Source organism: Scyliorhinus torazame, chromosome 10 (genome assembly GCF_047496885.1).
Source record: "Scyliorhinus torazame isolate Kashiwa2021f chromosome 10, sScyTor2.1, whole genome shotgun sequence".
Lineage (NCBI taxonomy): Eukaryota > Metazoa > Chordata > Chondrichthyes > Carcharhiniformes > Scyliorhinidae > Scyliorhinus > Scyliorhinus torazame.
Window position 1 is genome coordinate 195,054,802 of NC_092716.1, and position 18,030 is coordinate 195,072,831.

An 18,030-nucleotide genomic window follows, 5' to 3' on the forward strand; every position below is an offset into this window, starting at 1 on the left:
ATACTTATCCGATTTGGCAAAAACAATTTGTGGTAGGGAATGACCACACGCTACTAGAGATGATTTGACTAAAACCATTTACCAGTGCACCTCCAAGATTGCAATGTCTCTTGATCAAGATTCAAGATTATGACTGTGAGGTCGGATACAAGCCAGGTAACTTGATGATCACATCAGATAGATAGGTTACCTAGCCCAGCGAAAATCGAAGATATATCCTTCAATCAACAAGTTGACTTCACTGACATCGAATTTGAAGATGTTCTCCAAATTGATCTGATATATTTTGCGCAACACAAATGCCTGCAGCTACAAGGAGAAACTGCAAAAGATCTTACACCATAGAAACTGTGGAAACTATCATTGAAGAGTGACCTGCTTCAAATCAACACTTCCATGACTGTGCAAGACCATTTTAGTTTTATTGGGATGAGCGGCCATATCCTGGGGAGCCATTTTTGAAGGCAGGCAGGCAACCATACTGGAATCTTTGCCACCTGCCATTCTTCAACAACTTCATCACTCACATGTCAGCTTCGAGTGGATGAGAAGACTTATGTGAAACGAAATCTATTGCCTGAGTATGAACAATGATGTTGAAGTCGTGGTCCGCTAGTATGAGGAATGCCACAAAACACCATTGATTCCACATGAAGTATCTACACGTGCTTGGTCCAAAGCCACATCTGACTTCTTTCATGTCTCTGGCAATGACTTCATCATCAATGTTGACTACATTACCAACTATCCCAGTATTCAAAAATTACACAATACCATCAAGCACAACTGTTACACATACAATTACGAGCTATTTTAAGGTTATTCGGTGTTTCAAGGAAGATAATTTTGAATAATGGTCTGCAATTGATTGGTAGGCCATTCCAGAAAATGTGTGCGAAGTGGAATATTGATCATACTACTTCTTCTCATCATTAACTTAGATTTAATGACTTAGCTAAACAAATGATTTGCACGGGAAAATCTCTAATTCTCAAATGTAGACAGACCAAGCAAGACCTACACATTGCAATGTTACATCTGAGAGTGACTTCTTTAAATGTAACTATTCCATCACCAGCAGAGCTCATGTTTGGCAGACTAGGGCATGCCAATTTACCTACTCTTACCCATTCTGCTGTCTCAGAGCAGCTTTTAAAACTAAAATAGAAGTTGACTAACATGCACCATAAAAAAATGCAGGTATTGCATTGTCAAGTTTATAGTCATGACAACAAGTTCAGATCCAGGGTCCTGCAGAAGGTATGTGGCAGCCAGCCAAACTGATAAGCATTTGTTCAAAACCAATTCCTATGAAGTCATTACATGCAAAGGCGCATCAGTGAAGCATAACCAAGGTCCATTTCAGCTCCTCTACTGCTGTGCAGTCCAATTGTTTCTTGGACAAGATCCCAAATGCAGAACACCATCCAAGAATGACAATCCCCACAGATTACTGTGAGGAATTAAAGTAATCTCCAGACAAGGCCACTATTACAAGATTGGGGTGTATCAGCAGATTACCTCTATGCTTTAGAGACTCATTGATTCATCCATTATATGTGCTTATGTAACAGTAACTAAACATGAACAGGTATTGTAAATAGTTCGACTTCTTTGGAAGGGGGGGAAAATATCTTTAAAAATGAAGGGGGATCTTGTAATATGCCTTTGAAAGATATCAGCCAGACACCACTAGAAGAGAAATGTGTCATGTGATGCAGTCTTTGTTTAACATTTGCTTTGAGCAGAACACAGACACACAAGCTCTGATGTCTGTGCATAACTGATATCGTGTGCCGAGTCTTAATAAATGGACCGAAATATTTTTACCCAATCCCTTTTGAGCGATTGGTGCCTTATTTCTTGGACAATAAATAAGCCCAAAATATTATATCATTTTCATAACACAACAGAAATTTGGCTGGAAAGCCAGGAGGATATCTTTGTCTTTAAATGGTGCTGTGGGATCTTGAACATCGAACCGAACAGGGAGTTAAGGTGTCAGCTTAATCGCTCAACTGAAGGGTTCTACCTCTGACAATGCAGCAGTGACTTACTACTGCACAGAAGTATCAAGCTATATTATGAGCTCAAATCCCCTGCTGTAACTTCATCATCTAAGCTCGGTTTGAGAGCCTTAGTGAATGAGCCTAACTGAAAGATGTACTGTAATTACATTAATAATATTTGCATTGACATCTCAGAAACATGTCAACAAACAGTTAATGAAAAAATATGAAAAGCTTACATAATGATAATAACTGCATTTGCCAAAATCCAGCCATAAAATACTTAAAATAGAAAATATTCTTGTAATGTTACTGACTTGAAAGACTTAAATCGTGGTTGTCCGAAACTTAACTTTGTCAATCCTTGGTTTATTTAGTGTGCAGCACTTTCACCTTTGAGTTGAAAGATTTTACTCCCTAATCCCACATAATCATGGTTGAAAGATTCAGTGCAGTACTGTGGGAGCACTACACTGTTGGAGGTGTTGAAATTGTGGCTCCATCTGCCTTCTGAAGTGGATGGGAAATACCACGACGGATCAATTAAAATGACAGCAGGAAAGTTCTCCAAACTATTTCCCGCCACAAACATCACTAAAAACAAATATCCTGCTTATTATATCATTGCTTTGCTGTGTGTGAAATGGCTGCCTCATTTCCTGCATTACAACCGTGACCACACTTCAAAAAATACCGAAATGGCTGCAAGACATCCTGAGGTCATGAAAGGTGTTATATAAATGCAAGTACTTCCTGTCTTTCAATAGACCCTGAAGCACGCTAAATACAGTCTGGACCATGCCGTGCAATGTGGTACTGACTCAACCATACAGAAAGGAACACAAACCATTACCTCAGCCAAACAGATGTTTGTGTTGTTTCCAAGTACAGATGTTTCAGACTGTTCCACAACATGCATTTCCTGTGAAGAAAAATAAGAAAAGAAAATACCTGAAAGGAATGCATGAGGACAATGGCTCACACACGCCTACTCAATACTCATTTTGTTCCTTATAATAATTAATTGAATCATTAACACTTGTTCTTGTAACAACCTTTTCTTTCAGACTCAGTGCCATGCACACTTCTTCTTAATCAGGGATAGACTATTGTCATGTGAGAGTATCTTTAAGAAATGTGTCTTTATAAATGGGTGTGTATATAAATATCTGTAGTGAGAATACCTTTAAGAAATGGGTGTTTATTACTGCAGTGATGTCAGAGAGTGGGCGGAGCTGGGCTGTCTGTCAGCTTTTTACTTTTGTTTTAGGCTGTTTGCTGCAGGGTGTGTTTTAGTTTCATTTTCAGTGTTGGAGCTGAAGCCAGACAGAGCTCAGTTGATCTCTCTGCCGTGAAAAGACTATCTCTTGATCATTTGGTGAATTCAGAATTATAAATGTTTTCAGTAGTGACTTTAACCTGATGTGCTTCTGTTTAAGGTTTTGTTTTTAAGTCGTATGGACGTTAAAAGGAAAGCTTAAAGGATTACTTAGTGTTGTAGTCTTTGGGGGGGGTTGTATTTGAATTAATGGTTGCTAAGATGTTTACTGTTTGATTTAAAAAGGTTATCTTGAGTTCATAGAATAAACATTGTTTTGCTTTGAAAATTCCTTTTCCATTTCCCTTTCCCGTACCAGCCTCCCCGAACAGGCGCCGGATTGTGGCGACCAGGGGCTTTTCACAGTAACTTAATTGAAGCCTACTCGTGACAATAAGCGATTTTCATTTCATTTCATTTTCATTTCTGCTGTACCACACCTGTAGAGTGGGCCGTGTGCTCCCCATACCACAATCTATTAAAAGTTGTGGGTCAGGTGAACTCCATGATACACTTTGCGGTTCTCTAAACCCTGACCCATAACACTATTAAAAGCTTTCTGTTCTTTCATATGGAAATGTCACCTGCCAAATATAGCAATATCACCTAGTTCAGGCATTTCCCAACCTAGTATCTGAATCTTTCACAAGTAACTGCCCAATCGTCTCATTAATAATCTTTACAGATACGATTTTAGCAATCGTTCTCCATTGTTGCAAGACACAATTTCCTTTGTTTAAAGGGTCTGGATATGTAATTTAATCAGGCAGGCTCGTTTCATCACATTACATCAAATTACAGCGCCAAAACAAACCGTTTGGTCTAACTGGTATGTGCCAGTGTTTAAACTCCATATGAGCTTTCTCACGTCCCACATCGTTTCGTCTTATCAGCATAACCTTCTGTTGCTTTATACGATGAGATTTTTATTTATTTACAGAAAAAGAAAAGCCCATCGGCGGGATACTCTGTTTCTGAGCCTAACGGCTGGATTCACCGTTTTTGAGACAAGGGCGGGATTTTCGATTTGCTGACGCCGAAATCGCGAAATGCGACTGTGCGCAGAATAGCTTCCAACTGCAAAAACATGTAGGCACCGGTTTGGCGCCAAATCAGGATGCTCTGGCACCCCAAAAATGGTGTAAATGCAACGCACGCCATGGGGGTGGGGGTAAAAGTAAAGTAAAGTGGAGGGGTAAAAGTAAATCATTAGCGGGCCTGACACCTTATTCTCCGGGACCTCCGAGATTCACCGCCGGCGAAGAGCTGAGTTCCCGACGGCGTGGTTCACTTGTGCTCTCAAATGTCGTGAACCTGGTGTCGTGGCTGCTGAGCGAGAGAAAGGAGGTAGGAAATGGTGTGGAGTGACTGCGGGCTGCCGGCTTGGACACTGGCTGGGAGAGGCCCCCGCCAGGGCTGAGGGATGGGATGGGGGGGAACAGGCTGGGCCGCATTGGTCCCCCCCCCACATGACTGGGGTGGTGCCTGGGCATCGACTGCCTTTACCGTGGCCATCTTGCTGCACATCCACTGACCACCCACCCCGGCCCTTGGTTCTGCACAGTGACACCGGCCTTATGGGTGAGCCCACCCCCGCACTCCACCCCCTGCTACAGCGCGCCCCCACCCCGCCCCTGAACACCCTCCCAACCGGCAGCCACCCACAACGGACCACCCATACCATCGGGTGCAGTTTCGTACCATCGTGTCTTTGGCTTTCATTTTACATTTTTCTTTCCAGTGTGCTCTTCATGGAGTTCGCTCAGAACCACTGATCTTAAAGATTTCGGAATTACTATTCGCTTTTTTCACAGCAAAACGCCATCTGCAACACTCAACTCTGCTCTCACATTGTAGAAACCGGAGCAGGATTCTCTGCTTTTTTACATCGGATAGGTTGATGAGGTTGGCCCTCGCATCCATGTCGAGCTTGATTGTTTATCTTTAATGGTACTGTCAACTTATATTTATGATTATCTATCTTCAATTTGCTATTGTTGCAAATTGATGCAAATACATTGCTATTTGGTATGACTTGTGTCTCCTTGTCTTCGCTGGAGATCATGGGCAGAATTCTCTCATAGTGGGGCTGTGTCCACATGCCCGCGAGAAATCGGGCGTTTTGAAATTCCCCATTTTGACGGGGTTTTCAGGGCCCGAGAGTACTCCACGCAGCTCCGGCTGCCGATATGTGGCCCTCCACTTCCGGCCGCGAGTTTGCGCATGCGCAACATGGCGGACCCACTCAACGGGCCAGCCCCAACAATATAGCCCCACCACCCCAGATCACGCACACCCGCCGATCGGTGGCCCCCAATCACGAGCCTGGCCGTCATGGAGGCCTCTCCCGGTGACAGATCCCCCTGCCTCGCCACTTCGAGTGCCCGCCGGATGGAACTATGAGCAAACCATGCCTGTGAGAACTTGGGCAGTTGCCGCCGGAGGATCGCCGTGGGGGGTGTTCTTTCAATGGCCCCCGACTGGCGCTGCATCAACGCGCAATTGGCGGCGATTCTCCGGGCCCCGTAGAATCGCGCGAAGGCGTCGGACACGATCGCGGGTCTGACGTCCCATTCTCCGCCCCCGCGCCGAGCGCGACTGCGGCACGGAGGTTCGGAGAATCCCGGCCCAGGCCTACAAAGAACGTGTCCTCGAGGCACCCTTCATCAATAGCGCTGATACACCGGGCGGGAATCTCCAATAACGGGGCTATGTCCCCACTCCAGCGTCAAAACGCGGGCGTTTCACTCTGGACTTTCCTGAAGAAAGTACAGAGTGATTCTCCGACCTGAAGAGGGCTAGCAGGGCCCCGGAGTACTCCTTGCAGCTCTTGCTGCCGATACAGGGCCCTGCTCTTCTGGTCGGGAGTCTGCGCGCGCCCTTGGATCGGTGGCCCCTGATCGCTATCCTGGCCGTCCATGAGGTCCCACCTGGTGAAGAATCCTCCCCTCCCCCCACCAGGATGGCCGGGGACTGACTCCACAGCCGCTACTGGCCGTTCCCAACAGGCAAAATGTGGTTAGAACCACGCCATCGGGAACTTGGCCAGTTTTCATTGGAGAATCGCCCTGGGGGCCTCTGTGAGTGGCCCCTACCCGTGCCGTGTAGACCCCGCACACGCGATTTACGGCTATTCTCCGGGGACCAGAGAATCGCAGGAGTGGAGTCGTGCCAGATTTCGGGGTGACGCCCATTCTCCGCCCCCACGCCGATCGCGTTTTTGGCACGGAGGCTCGGAGAATCCTGCCCCCTTTGTTTGTACAGGCCTTCTCCTTGAATAACATTGAGTTGCAAAATGATTCCTGCTGTTACAGATGGGACACATCTTTCCATAAGCAGGGCACTGCCATGCCAAATGTCGTTTGTCACATCGCGGACACAAAATGGAGGATTGGGTTGGCTGCTCAAAATGGCCACCCGCACTGGGAGCACGTTTCTTAATGCCCTAATGGCATCTGCCGCTTCTTCAGCCTTTGCACCAAAATTCTGGAGATTCAACGTGTTGAGCTGTTTTGCAGCAAGCTCGCTAGCGTAACATATTTGAACCGCACTTACAAGCTCCAGGTCTGTTTCTCTCAGAAGCCACTCACGCACTTTATCATTGGAGATTCCAAAAACTACCTGGTCTCATATCATTGACGACTGGAGGGTGTGAAGTTGCACGACTGCACCTCCAATCGCAAGTCTCTGAGGAAGCGATCGAATGCCTCTCCCGCGTTCTGGGTGCACGTATGGAATATATACATTAGCGGTAATCTGAAGCTGTTGAGATGCCTTGATACCTTCCATCCCAGGCTTCGAAGTTTTCCTGCGCATTGAGCACCAGATGTCAGTAGCTTGCAAGGTTAGTAGCTAAGATGCGTTTCTTTCCTTATCCAAAAAGTGATTTAAAAAAAAAAAATTTAGAGTACCCAATTATTTTTTTCCAATTAAGGGGCAATTTAGCGTGGCCAATCCACCTGAGCTGCACATCTTTAAGTTGTGGGGGTGAAACCCACGCAGGCACGGGGAGAATGTGCAAACTCCACACGGACAGTGCCCCTGGGCCAGGATCGAACCTGGGTCCTCAGCGGCGTAGCCACTGTCTGCCTAGGTGATCCATGTGATTCCTTTTCATGGGCCCAAAAATGTTAGGGGGTGCGTTTTGCAGGAGATGGTGAAAGGAGCGGCGTAGTGGCACCGTGGTTAGCATTGCTGCCTCACAACGCCAGGGACCCATGTTCAATTCCAGCCTTGAGCGACTGCCTGTGTGCAGTTTGCACTTACCCCCCGTGTCTGCTTGGGTTTCCTCCGAGTGCTCCGGTGTCCTCCCACAGTCCAAAGATGTGGTTAGGTGGATTGGTCATGCTAAGTTACCGCTTTGTGTCCAGGGATGTTTAGGTGGTGTTATGGGGATAGGGCGGGGGGGAGAGATCATAGAATTTACAGTGCAGAAGGAGACCATTCGGCCCATCGAGTCTGCACCAGCACTTGTAAAGAACACCCTACCCAAGCCCACACCATCACTCTACCCCCGTAACCCAATAACCCCACCCAACCTTTTTTGGACACTAAGGGCAATTTAGCATGGCCAACCCACCTGACCTGCACATCTTTGGACTGTGGGAGGAAACTGGAGCACCAGGAGGAAACCCACGCAGACACGGGGAGAACATGCAGACTCCGCACAGACAGTGACCCAAGCCGGGAATCGAACCTGGGACCCTGGAGCTGTGAAGCAACTGTGCTAACCACTATACTACCGTATTGCCGCTATCGAGTGAGCCCCAAGAGAGTCGGTGCTCACTCGATAGGTTGAAATAGTCTCTTTCTGTGCTGTAGGAATTCTATGGTTCCATTGTTAGGGCTCACTCACTGGGGCTGTTATCATAAAAGGTGAGCTCACACTGCTATGCTCGTACTCTGCCAAGTCTCGGTGAGGGTGTAACTATGTGGGAGATTCATGTGTCATGTGCCGCCGCATAGCACCTAGCCCCAGCCTAAGATCCCGACCTGTCAGACAGGGGTTAGAGGCAGATCGGACTGGAGGTGCAAAAATGTTTAATGGTGAGTATTTGACATATGTGTGCCCTTCCCCCTTACGATCCAATCTCTACTATGCCAGTGCCAAAGTGTGATTTATCTTTCTAATCTCCTGTGGCCTATCGCTTCTTCTAGATGTTACCCTAGACAGCATATCAGAAGTATAAGCGGCCTGCTATTTATCTGGCCTTCTGCCCTGTGATGCCATTGGCATTCGCCCTTTGGAGGGCCTGGATCTGTAAGGGCCCGGCCAACGTTCGGATGTCACAGCTGAAGATGTGTCAACCTGTTGTGCCCACAGCCCAGCAGATGTGCCAGTATCAGGTGGGGGAGATTTGGAAGGGCTGAGGTGTTCCAGCACCACCCCTGCAGAAGGCACCGTGATGGGGCCCATCACTTCATCCCCATTTTGGCTCCTCCATGGAACAGTGGAGGCCGGAGTAAGTTCCGGAGGCCACACCATCACCTGGAGCTGCTAGCTCTGGAGGCCCGCCCTCATTTTAACCATGGTCTAGGTGCCCTTAGCCATGGAAATGTCCCTCAGCGACTGAACCATGGCCTACCGGGTTGGATTTGTCATGCTTTTTGTGTACAGGACATACCTGGACAATTTGCCATATTGCCAGGTTATGCCAGTATTATAGCTGTACTAGGACAGCTTGGCTAGGGACACGGCAAGCTCTGGATCACAAGTCTTCAGGACTATTGCTGGAACATTGTCAGATTCCATAGCTTTTGCAATATCCTGTACCTTACCTTCAGTCATTTCTTGATATCACATGGAGTGAATTGAATTGGGTGAATACTGGCACCTGTGATGCTTGGGGCTTCTTAAGGAGACCGAGATGGATCATCCAAATGTTTCAGGCTTGTCTTTTGCACTGATGTGCTGTGTTCTTCCATCATTGAGGATGGGGATATTTGTGGAGCCTCCTCCTCCAGTGATTTGTTTAATTGTCCACCACCATTCACGATTGAATGTGGCAGGACTACAGAGCTTAGATCTGATCCATTGGTTGTGGGATTACTTAGCTCTGTCTATCACTTACTGCTTATGTTGTTTGGCACGCAAATAGTCATGTGTTGTAGCATCACCATTTTTCGGTATGCCTGGTGCTGCTCCTGGAGTGTCCTCCTGCACTCTTCATTGAACCAGGGTTGATCCCCTGGCTTGGTGGTAATGGTAGAGTGGGGGATATGCCAGGCAATAAAGTTACAGATTGTGGCTGAGTACAATTCTGCTGCTGCTGTTGGCCCACTGTGGTTCAATGAACCCCAGTCTTGAGTTACTCGATCTGTTCGCAATCTATCCCATTTAGCAAGATGGTAGTGCCACACAACACAATGGAGGATATCCTCAATTCCATCTCCACAATGTCTGCATAGTCACTGCTGCTGATACTGTCATGGACGGACGCATCCATGGCAGGCAGATTGGTGAGGATGAGGTATTTTCCCCTCTTGTTGGTTTCCTTACTACCTATCGCAGACCCAGTCTAACAGTTATGTCCTTTGAGACTTAGCCAACTTGGTCAGTAATGGTGCTACCGAGACACTATTGGTGATGCACATTAAAGTCCCCCACCCAGAGTGCACGCTGTGCCCGTGCCACCTTCAGTGCTTCCTCCAAGTGGTGTTCAACATGGAGGTTTACTGATTCATCAGTCGAGGGTGGACGGTACATGGTAATCAGCAAGCGGTTTCCTTGCCCATGTTTAATCTGAAGCCATGAGACTTCATGTTCAGGACTCCCAGAGTAAACCCCTCCTGACTGCATACCACTGTGCCATGCCATCTCTGCTGAGTCTGCCCTGCCGATGTTGATAGTGGTGTCTGGGATGTTATCTGGGACGTATGATTCCGTGAGCATGACTATTGCTTGACTAGTCTGGAGACAGCTCTCCCAATTTTGGCGCCCCCCCCCCCTTCCCACTTCCCATTATGGTAGTAAAGAAGACTTTGCAGGATCGACAGGGCAGGGTTTCCAGTGCCTAGGTCGGTGTCAGGTGGTCCGTCCAGTTTCTTTCCATTTTATTGGCTTTGTAGTGGTTTGGTGCACTGAGTGGCTTTAAGAGTCAACCACATTGCTGTGGACCTGGAGTCACGTGTAGGCCAGACCAGATGAGGACTGCAGATTTCCTTCCCTAAAGGACATGAGGGAACCAGCTGGGTTTCATGGTTATCATTAGACTTTTCATTCCACATATTTATTGGATTCAATTTCCACCATCTGCTGTGGTGGTATTCAAACACAGGTCCCCAGACTATTCCAGTCATCCAGACTAGAAACATTAGCTCCTGTCTCTCTCCACAGATGTTCTCAGACCTGCTGTGATTGTCCAGTATTTTCTGTTTCTCTTTCCCCCAGAGTATTACACTGGGTCTCTGGATCAACAGCCCAGTGACAATACCACTACGCTACCACCTCAGACATATCTCTCTGTGACTGTGTCATGTCCCTCTGTGTCTGGTTCTGGTCCCTCTGCGCCCAGGCAATGCCTTTAGCCATGACCCTTTATGAAGGGACCAAGCTCTAGAGCACTGCAGCAATGTCCATCTGCTCTTGGGTCATATCCAGATGCAGCTGGGCTCTCCTGTCCTGTGCCTCAGCCATGCACATCACAGTCTGCCCCAAGCCTTGGACGTCCTGACACATGGCCCTGATGTCTTTTCGCAGACCTTCCACCATGGAACCCACGCTTTCAGTGTTGACCTGGATACCACGCGTTGTCGGCACCATCTCCTGCGCATGAAGGTGACTGGGCTCTTCCAGCTGTACTTGCAGATGTTGCAAGGTTGCTGACACTTCCTCCTGTAGATTCTGGCTCTGGATCTGCATCTGCACCAGTGGTGGGATCATCTTTTCGAGAAGCATGACATCTGTTCCCTGGAATCTGGCAGTCCTCCGATCGTCTGTTCCCTCGGGAGTCCCTGCCTCCACCTGATGTTCTGAAGCACCTGTGTGGTGCTCATCAGAGAGAGACCCAGGAGCCTGATCATTGCCCACCGAGGTGATAGTCTCCGTGATAGTGGATGGTGCAGGTGAAAGCAGTGCCGAGACGTCAGTGTCTTTCCCGGAGTCGTGCTCCAGGATGTTCTGAGGGTCTTGATGGGAGACAGTGACTCCCGATGACCTGGCCTCATTTTATGGGAATCCTGCAAGACAAAAGACATGGGGCGAGGGCCTTGGGAAAGACTGGTATGTGGGAGAGCGGTCACTCACTTGCTATAGAGACATCTGTGTTGCATTGGACTTGCACTTGTTTGGCACATGCTGAACTCCATTGCAGCCATTGCCCGCTCCTTGAATTTCCTGCAGGTTGCAGGGCCCTTTCCTTAGAAGGGACATGGACACGAATATATGGGATGCCCCCTCATGTCTTCTGGTGCTCCCAGCGATTATGGCCCACTTTATCCTTGGAGACACAGAACATAGTAAAATATTGGGACAAGAGTTTTATGAAGGGTTTGTAGTTGGTGGCATGAGTATGCAAGGCTCCTGGTCAAAGAGGACAATACGTTGTAGCCATGTAAAATGGCTGCGTTCCGATTAATCTGGCCAAACCCAGTTTAAAACGGCTAACCCGAAAGACTGCTGGGAAAAGCAGCCAAGAAGACTCAAGCAGGCAGCTGCAGACAGGTTTGCATATTCAGCTCTGGGAACGTAGCCCAGATCGATACTCAGGGCTATCAACAGCCCATCAACCCAGGTATCCGCAGTTGCATTCAGGACTCCAGGAAAATCGCACATATAGACACTGACATTAAGTTTCTACAAAGATGCAAGAAAGCAGACAAGATCCCGAAAGGGCTACAGATCACAAACCCACTCAAGTCGACCTACAATACAGACTTCGCTGAGAGACTCTGCCGTCGCACCTCTCTCACACTCCTCAGCCACCTCGTCCGCCAGCTCTACAGCAGACGACGCGACCTGGAAACCAAGATAGAGGCCATATTCTCAACTTGCGCTCAGGATGCAGCAGACCAGCAGCGGAACACTGCCAAGCAGATGAGACACCAATACTATGCCACCTATATGCATACCAAGAACAGAAAGCTTGAGAAACTTGGCATCACCACCAGCAGCAACCAAGCCACCCCCGGTGTCACAGTAGAAAACAATACAGGGAAATCTACTGTCAACTTGTCAGACTACACCCTTCAACCAGACAAAATCGAAGTCCTCAGCAGAGGGCTCAATTTCTGCACCACCACCAAAATGGACCCCATCAGTCTCGCGGCAGGCACGGAGGAATTCATCAGGCGAATGAGGCTCCGGGAATTCTTCCACAGACCCCAAGAGGCCAACAGCGAACCCAAGCAGACTACCAATGAACCGGAACAGCAGACCGAGAGATCTGCGGTGCGGCAACCGAAGAGGAAAGAGTCGAATTGGACCCCTCCGGAAGGCCGCTGCCTTAGACTCGACATGTATGCTCAAGCCGTCAGGAGTCGCGTCAATGCCAGATTCATCAGTCGCATTCACAAGACAGCCCCGAACGTCACCCAAGCACAACGCAATGCCACCCGCGCTCTCAAGACCAACCGCAGCATCGTCATCAAACCAGCAGACAAAGGGGGGGCCACTGTCGTACTGAACAGAACGGACTACTGCAAAGAGGTATACCGACAACTTAACAACCAAGAACACTACAGACAGTTACCCGCAGATCCGACCAAGGAACACATCCGCCAACTTAACATACTGATCAAGACCTTGGATCCAGATCTTCAGAGCACCCTACGTGCTCTCATCCCACGTACTCCCCGCATTGGAGATCTCTACTGCCTCCCGAAAATACATAAGGCCAACACACCAGGCCGCCCTATCGTTTCAGGCAATGGGACCCTGTGTGAGAACCTCTCTGGCTACATCGAGGGCATCTTGAAACCCATCGTACAAGGTACACCCAGCTTCTGTCGCGACACGACGGACTTCCTACAGAAACTCAGCACCCATGGACCAGTTGAACCAGGAACATTCCTTGTCACAATGGACGTCTCGGCACTCTACACCAGCATGCCCCATGACGACGGCATTGCTGCAACAGCCTCAGTACTCAACACCGACAACTGTCAATCTCCAGACGCAATTCTGCAACTCATCCGCTTCATTCTGGATCACAACGTCTTCACCTTCGACAACAAGTTCTTCATCCAGACGCACGGAACAGCCATGGGGACCAAATTCACACCCCAATACACCAACATCTTCATGCACAAGTTTGAACAGGACCTACTCACTGCACAGGACCTTCAACCGACGTTATACACCAGATACATCGATGACATTTTTTTCCTTTGGACCCACGGCGAAGAATCACTGAAACGACTACATGATGACATTAATAAGTTCCATCCAACCATCAAACTCACCATGGACTACTCTCCAAAATCAGTTGCATTCTTGGACACACTCGTCTCCATCAAGGACGGTCACCTCAGCACGTCGCTTTACCGCAAACCCACGGATAACCTCATGATGCTCCACTTCTCCAGCTTCCACCCTAAACACATTAAAGAAGCCATCCCCTATGGACAAGCGCTCCGTATACACAGGATCTGCTCAGACGAGGAGGAGCGTAACAGATATCTACAGACGTTGAAAGATGCCCTCGTACGAACGGGATATGGCACTCGACTCATCGATCGACAGTTCCAACGCGCCACAGCGAAAAACCGGACCGACCTCCTCAGAAGACAAACATGGGATACAACCGACAGAATACCCTTCGTCGTCCAGTACTTCCCCGGAGTGGAGAAACTACGTCATCTTCTTCACAGCCTTCAACACGTCATTGATGACGATGAGCATCTTGCCAAGGTCATCCCCACACCCCCACTACTTGCCTTCAAACAACCGCGCAACCTCAAACGAACCATTGTTTGCAGCAAACTACCCAGTCTTCAGAACAGTGACCACGACACCACACAACCCTGTCATTGCAATCTCTGCAAGACGTGCCAGATCACTGACATGGATACCACTATTACACGTGAGAACACCACCCACCAGGTACGCGGTACATACTCGTGCGACTCGGCCAACGTTGTCTACCTCATACGCTGCAGGAAAGGATGTCCCGAAGCGTGGTACATTGGCGAGACCATGCAGACGCTGCGACAACGAATGAACGGACATCGCGCAACAATCACCAGGCAGGAATGTTCCCTTCCAGTCGGGGAACACTTCAGCAGTCAAGGGCATTCAGCCTCTGATCTCCGGGTAAGCGTTCTCCAAGGCGGCCTTCAGGACCCGCGACAATGCAGAATCGCCGAGCAGAAACTTATAGCCAAGTTCCGCACACATGAGTGCGGCCTCAACCGGGACCTGGGATTCATGTCGCATTACATTCATCCCCCACCATCTGGCCTGCAAAATCCTACCAACTGTCCTGGCTTGATACAATTCACACCTCTTTAACCTGGGGTTACCCCATCTCTGGATCTGTAAAGATTTAATCACCTGCTAATGCTCGCATTCCTAGCATTGTTTGGCATCTTTGAATTTGTCTATATATGTGTTTCTGGAACAGACCTCTGCATTCACCTGAGGAAGGAGCAGCGCTCCGAAAGCTAGTGACATCGAAACAAACCTGTTGGACTTTAACCTGGTGTTGTAAGACTTCGTACTGCATTCAGGACTGTTTACACCTAATCTACTCAGACATCCACAGTTAAATCGGCTATCCCCGGGAACAATTGCAACATATTAGCAATTGAATACCGGGCCAGACCTGTCGGCGCCTGCAGTGGCCGAATAAAAGACAGGTGAGCGACCACCCCCCGATCGAGGAATCGCCTCACCATTGGACACATCGACCCCAGAAACTGGGGACAGAATCCAATCACTTGGGACTCAGGGTCAAGGGCCGCCCCGGGAGGCGGGAAGCCCCTGGGCCCTAGAAAAGTGAAGGTCCATGTTCAGATCTCTCTCTCTCTCATCTTCGCCTACTCGAGACCTTCGCAAGACCAGCCACCGTGTATCGTAAGTTTGAATCCAACGATCGCTATCCGGTAGAGACACCTAGCCACCGACCTGTAGCAGCCTTTTGAATCCCACGGGCCAGATTTGATTGGACAAGCCATTCATTTCCCTGACCTCGTGGGCTCTTCCTAAGTTAAGTATTGGCCAGTAGTGATAGGTTTGTTATATAAATAATAGTATTAGGGTATTAATATTGATTGTTGTATATAATAAATGACCGTTGTTTTAATCCTTACTAAGCGGTGTGCTGTGTTATTAATCATAACCTGAACTTGAACCACGTGGCGGTATCATAAAGATACCTGGCGACTCATGAGCAAAGGTGACCTAAACAGAGCAAATAGACTAAAGCTAGAAAGAGCAACAACGTGTGTTGGGGGTTCATGGAGGTTGCGTTGTAATGGAGATGCTGGCAGGAGGGCTGCTATTGGCCTCTAGTGAATTAGGACCAAATGTGAGGAGTGCGGGACAACGGTGATGCCAAGCACACAGCGGTGGTTAGTCACTCGAACTGATCGAAAGAGGTTGTTCATTTTCTTAGGGCATTGCCCGTCCTCTTGGTGTGCCTGCCATCTCAGCCCGGCCTCTTTCAGGATCACAGAGTTGAGTTGCCACCCCATCCTGGGGAAGAGAGTGCCCCTCCCCTCCTCAAAGACATCCAGCATTTGGTCAATATCAGCATCCAGGAACCTTTGTGCTGGTCTTTGTGCAGCCAACTTCTTGGCTGGAATGACAATCTGTGCTGAGTGGAGCGCTTAAAAGCTGCTCCAGCTTGTCAGACTCGGAACGTGAATCCCGACCCCAGTGAATCAGCTGCCTGCGGGGTCGGGACTAGGGCGGTTGCATGTGGGTTGTGTACTGGCCATTTGCAAGACATGAATTGCTCATCAACGGTACTCCTAGCGGCAGTGCGCCTTTACCGCGATTCTCCACCAACGGCAGCACTTAGGGCGGGATACTCTGTTTGCCGACACCGAAATTGCGAAACGCAATTGGGCGCAGAATAGATTCCGATGCCAAAATCGCGGGAGGCGGCAGTTTGACGTCAAATCGGGATGCTCCAGCACCCCGCAAATGGTGTAAACGAGTCGCTCGCTGCGCAGGGTAAAGGTACAGTAGGCATATCATTAACGGGCCTGACATCCTACTCCCCGGGGCCTCTGAGATACATGAGTTCCCAACGGGTGGTTCACTTGTGGTCTCAAAAGTCATGACCCTGGTGTCGTGGCTGCTGAGCGAGAGAGAGGAGGTAGGAAATGGTGTGGAGTGACTGCAGGCTGCCGGCCCAGACACTGGCCGTGCTGGCTGCGGTGGGGGGCTCAGGGCCTGGGGAGGGGGGGGGACAGGCCGAGCAGCAGGGTTTCCCCCCCACCGGACTGGTGTGCTGCCCAGGCACCGACCGCCACTGTGGCAGCCATCTTGCTACACACCCATTGACCACACACCTTCGCCCCTGGTTCTACACAGTGACACGGGCTGTGTGGGTGCGCCCACCCCTGGACCCCATCCCGCACCACAGCATTCTCCCCCCACCCTGGAACACGACGCCCATTGGCCGCTAACCATGTCAGACCACCCAGGGCTACACGCACGGCAGCACCCAGTGAGGGCAGTGCGCCAACGGCACCCCTGGCAGCAGAGATGGGCGCCAGGACCGGAGGCGTCAACGGTGCCAGATACCGATGGGGCAGGGGTGCGGGGGTGGGGGAGGGTAATGCGTGGGCAGAGTCATCCGGAACCACTGTGTAGAACATGGAACCTGGCTGGGCATAGGAGTATGCACCATGCAAACATGTTGGCCTTTAATCCCCTGCAGACAATGGCGTTTGGCGTTCAACTAGCAAAGGAATAGGCTGCAGAGGAATGGGCTGCAGAGGAAGGGCTGCAGAGGAGCAGACTGCAGAGGAGCGGGCTGCAAAGGAAGGGCTGCAGAGGAATGGGCTGCAGAGGAGCGGACTGCAGAGGAGCGGGCAGCAGAGGAAGGGCTGCAGAAGAATGGACTGCAGAGGAGCGAACTGCAGAGGAATGGGCTGCAGAGGAGCGGACTGCAGAGGAGCGGGCAGCAGAGGAAGGGCTGCAGAAGAATGGACTGCAGAGGAGCGAACTGCAGAGGAAGGGCTGCAGAGGAATGGGCTGCAGAGGAGCGGGCTGCAGAGGAGCGGGCTGCAGAGGAACGGGCTGCAGAGGAATGGGCTGCAGAGGAGCGGGCTGCAGAGGAATGGGCTGCAGAGGAATGGGCTGCAGAGGAAAGGCTGCAGAGGAGCGGACTGCAGAGGAACGGGCTGCAGAGGAAGGGCTACAGAGGAGCGGGCTGCAGAGGAAGGGCTGCAGAGGAGCGGGCTGCAGAGGAATGGGCTGCAGAGGAGCGGACTGCAGAGGAATGGGCTGCAGAGGAAAGGCTGCAGAGGAATGGGCTGCAGAGGAGCGGACTGCAGAGGAAGGGCTGCAGAGGAGCGGACTGCAGAGGAGCGGGCTGCAGAGGAAGGGCTGCAGAGGAATGGGCTGCAGAGGAGCGGACTGCAGAGGAACGGGCTACAGAGGAGCGGGCTGCAGAGGAATGGGCTGCAGAGGAATGGGCTGCAGAGGAAAGGCTGCAGAGGAAAGGCTGCAGAGGAATGGGCTGCAGAGGAGCGGTCTGCAGAGGAACGGGCTGCAGAGGAAGGGCTACAGAGGAACGGGCTGCAGAGGAA